We start from the raw sequence: 10,011 nt of genomic DNA, 5'->3' as shown, positions 1-10,011 counted from the left end.
TGCAGTCCCCATTATGTGTTTTCCCACCTCCCTCCACCTTGTACCCACAGAACAACATTTTTTTTAAATTGCATTTATTTATAAACCTTTTTTTTTGGAGCTTGGAAGGGAGAGTAGAGGGGTGGGATGCTGAGAAAGTAGGCTAAGGTAAGTCTGGAAGAAAGGAAAAGGTCGGGAAGGTGTGTGAAAGCTCACAAAAGGTGGGACTTCAGTTTGGAGGGGTCTGGAGCCTTGGCCCTCCCTTGGGCCTCCGATGAATGTGGAAACCAGCAGAGAGAGCAGGGGGTCTTTGGGCTTTCAACAGAGCAACCAGAAGCAATGCACAGAGACTAGCTCCTCCTAGTAACCCCAGGTAGCAATAGAGAACAAAAGTGAGGGTCTGTTCCAGCTGAGCTGTTGGGGAAAGGGTCACAGAGTCAAAGACAGGCCCCACAGGGCTCCTCCCATCCCCAGCTCCTCTTTCTTTGGATAACTCTCAAGGACCCTGGGAGGTGAGAAGTTGTAATGTTAATGGGATTTAAGATTTTCTCCACCCATTAATAGGCCTCACTGGAGCCCATTAAGGGAAGCTTGCTTAGGGGAGGCTTGCTTGTAGGAAGGCTTTCACACCTTTTTGCTAATTTCTAATTTGGCACTGAGCCACAAGGGTTGTGATACCTTCTGGCTCTGGCAAGTGTATATATACTCTGAGTTGGTATTTTGTTTTGGGACCTCACTCGTGAGAAGGATCTTGTGATTCCCGGGTCGAGATTCTGAGTGGTCATATGTTCAGAGCTCCCAACCTGATCAGTTGTAAAGGCCCTCTTGATCCAGGGATGTATGTAAAGTGTATAGTTGATTTAGGCAGTCAGAGCCCTGTCTATTGGTCTTTATTTCTCTGTTTGTATTTTCTCTATATTTTCTTTGTATTTCCTCTGAAGTTCAGGGCACTGACTTTTCCCCTGAACCAGTGAATGTAATTTAAAAAGGTTGTTGACTCCTTAAACAGCTGTCTTTCCTAATAAAGCAAATCTAAGAACCTGTGCTAGCAGCTATCCTGGGTATGCCAGTGTGTTTGCTGCTGCAGTGGTGAAAAGGAAGGATCCTACAGGTGTGGGGCACTTGTCACTTTTCCAAGGACTTTCTTAATAAACGGCCCTAGCTCACAGGGCTATTGCAAGGATCAAATGAGATATTTGTAAAATGCTTTAGCACAGTGCCTGCACATAGCCAACATTATATAAATGTTAGCTATTATTATTATTATCGATCAGCTATTATCTCATTTCCCCTTCACAATAACCTTGTGAGAAGAGCAGAGAAGTCCCATTATCCCTTCTTTATAGGTGGAAAACCTGAGGCCTAGTGAGGTGAGTGACCTGGGCAAGGTCATGTAAGTATTTAAGGGCACATCGGAGACCAGCACCCTGCACTCCTCCCTCACACTTAGGAAAGACGGAGGTGGGAATGGTCATGGAATGACAAAAAGCTCAAACTGAGCAGTCCTGACTTCACTAACTCCCAGTTGGGGAGACCATACCTAGTAGATGCTGGTCACTTTCCTGACCCCTGTTCCAGGCTTCTGCAAGGGAAGAGGGAAGGAGAGTCTTGTTAATAGGTGTGTCCCTCCTCCATCTCTTGCTTCTTTGGCATTCCTGCTGTCTTCATTTCAAAAAGGAGTGAAATGCTTATTAATCCTCATAAAATAAATGTAAGCTTAAAGAGGGCAGCAACTGTTGGCTGTTTTTTTTTCTTTTTATCTTCTTTCTTTGTATCTATGTGCCTTACACATAGTGGGTGCCTAGTAAAGGTCTGTTCCTGTTAAACTGAATGACTTTTGACCCTCCCATGGACCAGAGATTCATTTGCAAGGTTAATTAAGGGAGGGTGAGTTTGGTGAGTCAGTGACCAGGGATACAGCACCTGCATCCAAGAGACACTCAGCCTGCTTCTTGGAAGGAGGCAGCCTCAGGGTGGCAGCTGAGGTGCCGCTTGCATGGTAGGCCTTGCAGATGATGGTGCCTCCTAGGGTCCTGTTGGACAGATGCAGTGTGCTGACCACAGTGTCACCCATATCCTCCATGAGGCTCTCCTCCACTCCCCCGTTATGGAGCTGGTTCTCCAAGACCCAGGAGAGCCTCAGTGGGGCAGGGTGGTGCCCCAGGGCCACACACAGTAGGGGAGATTCAGGGCCTGAGGTTAGCAGGGTCAGCTGAGGAGGATGGGGAGCCAGAGGCAGCCTCTGATCTGGAGCACAGACAGAAAGGGATAAGAAATTACTATGGAAACAAGATCTCCGAGCCTCTCCTGGTGCCCCATCCCCGGTACCTAACTCCCTCCTTTACCTCCTGGGCCCTCTCTGTCCCGGGTTGTAGCTACTGCATCTTCCCAATTCTTCATTCTTCCCCGGTTATCCCTGACTCCCCACCTAGCCCTTCCCAACTCTCCCATCTTCCCTCGAATTCACTTCACTTTCCCCCCAGTCCTCTATCAACAAATACTTGAGTACCTACCCCATTCAAGACATTATAACCAGCTTCCTGAATCTTTCCCCCAAGGTTTCCCAGCTCCCAAGCTCTCATCTAACCTAAGGTCTTACCCTGATAGAGGAGCCAAGTGCCTTCTCCAAAGATGTAATGGCCAGTGTGCCACAGAGCACAGTAGTAAATGCCCACATCTTCAGGGCCGGCATTGCCCACAGTGAGGCAGACGCTGTTCTTTTCAGGGTCTAACTCAGCCAGGAAACGTGGAGTCACACCAGGGCCGTAGATTGGGGCAACTCCTTCCCTCTGACTCAGTAGAAAGGTTGGGCCTTCCCCAGGAAGTTGTTGGTACCAGGATAGGACATGGGCCCTAGCAGGGCTACCTTGCACCTGGCACAGGATCTGTGGGTTTCCCTGTCTGTTGTCCACTGAGGGTTGGGGCTGGAACAAGGAAGGTGGAGGGGTAGCCTGGAAAGCTGAGAGGCAAAGAATACAGAGGCTGGAGGCACAGGGGAAGCATCTCCTGAACCCCTCTTGTGCGCGCAGCTCTATGCCAACAGTCCAAGGGGTTGCAAAAGAATCATTAATATCAATTGGCCTTTAATCTCCCTCATTTTCTTTGACTTCTCTGCACTATGTAGCCTAATTATCTTGTTCCTTCTTGAAACTTTCTATTACATTTAGCTTCTGTGACATTGAACTACCCTTTTTCCTTCGGGCCTTTCCTCCTCATCCTCCTCTTGGCTTCTATGCCTAGTCTTCTCCCAGAACTGGATGCCCCTCCCCCCCAATCTGAGTCCTTATTCCTCTTCCCTTTGTTCCATACCTTTGATAACCTCACATACTAATAGCTTCAACCGTCACCTCTTTGCTGACAGTATTTAAGGTTTTCAACTTTAAGGTTTTTGAGACTCTCATTTGAGTCTCACAACAACCCTGGAAGGTAGGTATTATTATTATTTCCCCCATTTTTCACATAGGGAAACTGAGGCAAACAGTAACTTTCCCAGAGACACCCAGCTAGTTAGTATCCGAGGCAGGATTTGAACTCAGATCTTCCTGACTCTAAGCACACACTATCTACTACACTACCTCAAAATACAAATACAAAATTGGGGGTTAAACAGGAGTTTAAAGGAACTTTCCAACCCAAAATCTTTATCTCTAGTTTTCTCTTCTTACCTAAACTCAAATGCCAAAATGTTGACTTCTTGCCCATGAAACTTGACATATCCAAAGTCAGACTCAACATAGGCTCCCCAGGATTACCTGCCCATCCAAGCACTGCCATTTCCCTACTCTCCCAGGCTAGACTCCTTCCTCTTTTTTGTTTCCTATAGCTCTGGAGTTGCATTCCATCTCCCTATTAATTCAGTCCACACTAATCTCCCGCTCTGAAGTTTTATTGTCTATACCATTCACTTTAGCCCTTAATTTAGTGCTAACTGTACAGGGACACAAGCATCTTATCCCTTAGCCCAAGCCCACCCCCTAGAACTCCCCCCCACAAAAAACCATAGCTACTTCCTGTTCAATGCAGTGTTGGTCAGGTTTGAGTCTCTGGGGAGGGGAGGGTGGAAAAGGTCTAGGGCAGTAGGGGGAGGGGTAATAGAAGGACCTGTTATTTCTGTGGTATAGAAATGGAGATCCCTATGCTGTGCCTTAAAATTCCAATCCTGCCCACCATGAAGATCTCTGGACCTTCTGCTAAGATTATAGAGTGGGATAATAGGACCTTACAGGTCATTTAGTTCAGCCATTTTACATATCCAAGAAATGGCTTTCCCAGAGTTGTCCAGGAGACAAGTTGTCTCTAGCTGAAAGAAGCCCCTTCTTTCATGGGTCTCACCCCCCCCCCCCCGAATTACCCTTTCCTTGAGAGCTGTTACTCTTCACCCAGCTGCCCCATCCATGCTCACCCCGCCAAAAAGCCAAATCAACAGGAATGAGAGAGGAGAATGAAGAACAAAGGGCCTCACCATCGAGGGAAGACAGTAACAGGCAGAGGAGGAGAGTCAAGTCGGACGAGTTCAGGGGCTCTCGGCTTCCATTCCTCGGCATTGTGGCGGATTCGCAGCTTCTCTTAACTGCCTCCTCCTGTCTTGTGTGGCGTAGGGGGTTGTGGGGGAAACGATGATAGTCACTTCCTGCTCTTGGTAAGTGGGGAGTGGACAATGGGGTACAAGTGCATCTCTTGGGGCTTACCTACACATCCATGCCCCACCGCACTGGGAGAGGAAAAGTTAGGGTTCAGTTAGATCAGATGGCAGGGAAAGCCACTTGAAGGGGGGAAAGGGAAGTCCCTAACCACCCCCATGGAAACCCCCTGATCTAGGTTTGGGGGAAGATAAAACATTGAGGTTCTGGGTTAAAATCTCCCAAGTCTGAGGCCAAGGATTAGGTAATGTGTTGATTTTGAAGTTAAGCTCTGGGAACAAGGAAGAATAGGGATGAACTGGGCCCTACAGCTGGTATTAAGGGTCTATCCTTGGCTTAGCAGGAGGGAATGTTGAAGGAGGCAGTGTGGTCCAATGCAGAGAGCCCTAGCTTTGGAATCAGAGGTCCAGAGTTCATATCCCACCTTTGATGTTTATTAGCAAGGTGACCTTGCTAATTAAACTACCTGGGCCTCAGTTTCCTTATCTGTAGGAATGAGGAGGTTGAACTAGACCAGGGGTGGGGAACCTGCAGCCTCAAGGCCACATGTGGCCCTCCAGGTCCACAAATGAGGCTCTTTGACTAAATCCAAACTTCACAGAACAAATCCCCTTCATAAAAGATTTGTTCTGTAAAGCTTAGACTCAGTCAAAAGGCTGCACCCAAGGACCTAAAAGGCTAAGGCCACAGGCTCCCCACATGTGGACTAGATGGCCTCTGAAGTCCCTCCGTTCTAGACTTAGACTCTTTTCAAAGCATCTCTGGTTTTGTTCCAAAAAGAACATGCTTACCCCTTTTCCTCCATCCTTTACTCTGTCATCATCAAATTCACCAGTACCAACTTTGCAAATGGCTGAGGCAGCATAAAGAATGATGGATGAAGCTCCCTCACCCCTGTCCCACCAGAGGGGCCCACCCTTATTCCAAAGTTTTCTTTTACCCATGTATAGGGCTATGCATTTTTCTAGGTAGGGTCCAACACACACACACATCACTTATAGTCACTAAACTTCAGAATATCCTCAGATTGGAGAATGTACATCCCCAAAGTAGTCTGATAACTTTGTTCAATTTTTTTTTTTTTATCATCCATCAAAAAGAAGCCTGGGAGGAACCAGAAAAACCTCTGTCTTTCAGGGGCATCACCACATCTGGAAGGAATGTGGAGCTTTGCTTGGTGGTTACAAGAAGGCAGCAGGGTCCCTCTCCGGGTTCTCTCCAAAACTTTATGTTCATAACCCCTCCAGATGGTTTTTTCAGGGGTCATTTCTTTCTCTCTCTTTTTTTTTTTTTTTGCTTTTCAGAGGGCAATTGGGGTTAAGTGACTTGCCCAAGGTCACACGGCTAGTTTTTTTGTGTTAAATGTCTAAGGCCACATTTGAACTCAGGTCCTCCTGACTTCAGGGCTGGTGCTCTATTCACTACACCACCTAGCTGCCCCCGATCATTTCTCTTTTGAGGACAAATGGGAAGGAAGTTCAGGTCCAAGGAATATGGTTGCTCTTTCAAGCAGCTGCAGCATCAGTCCTAAGTATGATATGAGTGAGAGTCCTACACCTGAAAGGAAAAGACCAGCTGTTACTCACCACTAGCTCCTGCCTGATCAGCCCCTGAGCATCATGCCAAATATCCTGGTACAGAGAAATTAGCCTGTCCATAGCCTTTTAAAAAATATTTTTGTACTATGAATTTAATCATCAGTACGTACAAATATTCCAATTTAAAAGAGGATCGCATAGAAACCTTCAGTTATGTAGTTTGTTTTTCAAAGTATATATTGAGCTGGGCATGATAGCACACCCCTATAATCCCAGCAAAGGATTGGGCTTCAAAGCTCTGAGCTTCCAGGGACTCAGCCAATCATATGTCTACATTAAGTCTGGCACCAATATGGTGAGCTCCTACGAACTGGGGGCCACCAGGTTGCCCAAGGATGGGTGAAAAAGCCAAGCTGGAAGATGGAGTCGGCTGATCAGAATGGGAATGAGCTTGTGAGTATACCTGTTGGACCTCCAGCCTGGGCAAGATAGGCGAAACCAATCTTAAAAACAATAAATTAATAAATAAAGCACATATTTGAACAAAGTGATAACAAAATTACTCTGTTTCCTTCCAAATTTCTTTTTGCTTATTTATTTGTAAATGTTTTACTGATGCTCTTCTCTCTCTCTCTCTCTCTCTCTCTCTCTCTCTCTCTCTCTCTCTCTCTCTCTCTCTCTCTCTTTCTCTCTTATTACATAGCCTTCCATCCTTTTTGTAACAAATAAATATAGTAAAGTCAGTGACTCAGTAAACACTTATTAAGCTCTTACCATATACCAAGCACTGTACTAAACTCTGGGGATACAAAAAGAGACAAAAGAAAGTCCCTTCCCTCAAGGAGCTTACAATCTAATGGGGAGACAAAAAGCAAATAAATAGGTACAGACAGACAAGATAACTACTGGATAAATGGGAAGTAATTAACAGGGGAAATGGCATAGAATTAAGAGGAGTTGGAGAAGGCTTCTAAATTGTTCTCCTGACTTTGTTCACTTTATTCTCTATCAGTTCATTTAAGTCTTCTCAGGTTTCTCTGAATCTATCCCTTTCACTGTTGTTTATGACACAATAACAATAGTTCATTACATTAATATGCCATAATTTGTTCAGTGATTCATTTCATTTCAATAAACATTAAGTACATACTATGTGCCGGGCATTGTGCTAAGCTTTGAGGGTACAAAAGAGGCAATACAGTCTCTGCCGTCAAGGTTCTTCTTTTGAGGATCATCTATTCCTATTCTTTTTATTATTTGTCTATTGGAAAATGGTTCTCCTTATACATTTCCATCAATTCCCTATATGTCTTAGATATCAGAACTTTAAATGGTTATTTCCTGCCAATATTTTCCCATTAACTGCTTTCATTTTAATTCTCTCTTCATTGATTTTGTTGGTGCAAAGTTGTTTTTTTTATTTGATCCTTTCTTTCCCTTTTTTGGTCAAGAACTCTTCCCCCATCCAAAATGAGAAATGCATTTCCTTCCCAGTTGTTTTATTTTATGATCTTTTAGATCTATGTCTTGTATCCATATGAAATTTAATATAGTGTATGTGGCAGTATGAGATGCTAATCTAAATCTAATTTCTGCCAGATTGCATTCCAGTTTTTCCTAACAAATTTTTTTCAGATAGTTTTTACCCCAGTATTTGGAGTCTTTGGGTTTATTGAACACTGTGCTACTATGTTAGATTGCCTTTGGTTCTTGTGTACCTAATATGTTCCACTGATTTTCTATTTCTTAACCAGTAACAAATATTTTTGATGACTACTGTCTTTTAGTAAAGTTAAAAATATGGTACTTCTAGACCCTCTTTCTTCCTACTTCTTTTCATTATTTCCCTTGAGCTTCTTGACTTTTTATTCCTCCAGATATATTTCATTATTATTTTTGTTGTTTTATAAAGTAACTCCTTGATAATTTGATTGATGGCACTGAATCTATAAATTAATTTAGGTCATATTATCATTTTTATTACATTGGCAGGGTCCAATTATGAACAAATAATATCCTTCCAACTATTCAAGTTAAACTATTTCTATAGAGTGTTCAGTAGTTTTGTTCATATAATTCCTGTGTGTTTATAAAAGTAAATTCCAAGATTTCTTACATATTTAGTAGTTATTTCCCAAGTAATATTTTTTCTATTTCTTCCCACTGGGTTTTAGTGGTAATATATAGAAAAGCTGATAGTGTAGGTTTATTTTATATTCTGTTATTTTACTAAAGTAATAAATTGTTTAAATTTATTTTAGTTGAATCTTGAGCATTCTATAATAAGACATCATATCATTGCAAAAAAGTGATAATTTTGTTTCTTCTTTGCCTATTTTGCCCTTTATTTCATTTTCTTATCTTGTTGCTATAAATATTACTTCTGTATCAAATAATAGTGATGACAAGACACGTTCTTGTGTTGCCCTGATCTTATTAGAAAGGCCTCTTTCTTATGGATAATGCTTATCTTGACTTTAAATAGATATTATTTAAACATTATTTTATATTTATTATTAGATGTGTATATATACATGTGTGTATATATATACATATATGAGGAATGACTAATTTATTCCTGTTTCTAAATGTTTTAAAGCTATATTACATTTTGTCAAAAACTTTTTCTTTTTTTATTACTATAGTTATGTGATTATTATTCTTTGTTATTAATATGACCATTTATGTTTTTCCTAATATCAAACCAATCCTATATTCTTTTTGTTTTACTTTTTTTTTTGTTAAGCAATTGGGGTTAAGTAACTTGCTCAAGGTTACACGGCCACTTATTTCTGGGTGTGGTGCTAAGTATCTGAGCCTGGATTCGATCCCCATGTCATCCCGACACTGGGGCCAGTGCTTTTACTCGCTGAGCCACCTGGCTGCCTGCAATCCTATATTCTTGATATAAATCCAGGTTTGCTGTAGTATATATTTTTTAAATATATTATTGTAGCCTCTTTGCTAAGATTTTATTCAACAATTTTGTACTGATATTCATTAGAAGTGATCTATAGTTTTCTCCAATTTATCTCTCCCTGGTTTAAGCATGAGGATCATATTTGTCTTATACAAGGATTTTGATAGAATTAGGAATGTGCTGCTCTCTTGCCCACCAAAAAAAAAAATGTACACACAATACACCTTTAGATTTAATCTTAATTATTAACATTTTCTTCAGCACTTGTTTTCAGTCTAAACAATCAACAAAACAATAAATCAAGTCCTGATTTGTAACATTTGTCAAATGAAAATTGAACAATCAGTTCTGCCAAGCTAGCTCCTTAATTTATTTCCTGTTTATATTTTTGCTAGATTTGTCTAGTTTTGAAAGGGACAAACTGAAATACCTAATTATTATGATTTCACTCCCTGTAATTTGATGAAATTTTCCTTTAAGTACTTAGATGTTATGCCATTTACTGCATCCATATCAAGTATTGATATTATTCAATTATTGATAATTCTTTTGAGCCCTGCTTATCCACTTTAACTATGCCTGTTTTTACTGTTGCCTTTTCTTAAATTCTTATTATTATCTCTGTGTTTTTTAATTAACTTGAAGCATAATAAATTATTTTTATGAATCCTCATTTTAACTCTGTGAATCTTTATGTTTCAAGTGTATTTTTGATAACAGTATGCTATTGGATTCTGCTTTCTAATCCATTCTTCTCCCTCCTCTGTTTTATGGATGAATTAGTCCCATTCACATTCATATTTACGATTATTAACTTCTATTTTGCTCTGTCATAGCCACATCTTTTTCCTTTCTTCCTTCACCTGCTCCCTTCTTTGAAGGAGGGAAGAGAGAGAGAGAGAGAGAGAGAGAGAGAGAGAGAGAGAGAGAGAGA

This window comes from Petaurus breviceps, unplaced genomic scaffold, assembly GCF_028583685.1.
Source record: "Petaurus breviceps papuanus isolate PSGF00001 unplaced genomic scaffold, PetGlider_PUasm1.0 182, whole genome shotgun sequence".
NCBI classification, from domain to species: Eukaryota; Metazoa; Chordata; class Mammalia; order Diprotodontia; family Petauridae; genus Petaurus; species Petaurus breviceps.
This window is presented reverse-complemented; position numbering follows the sequence as displayed.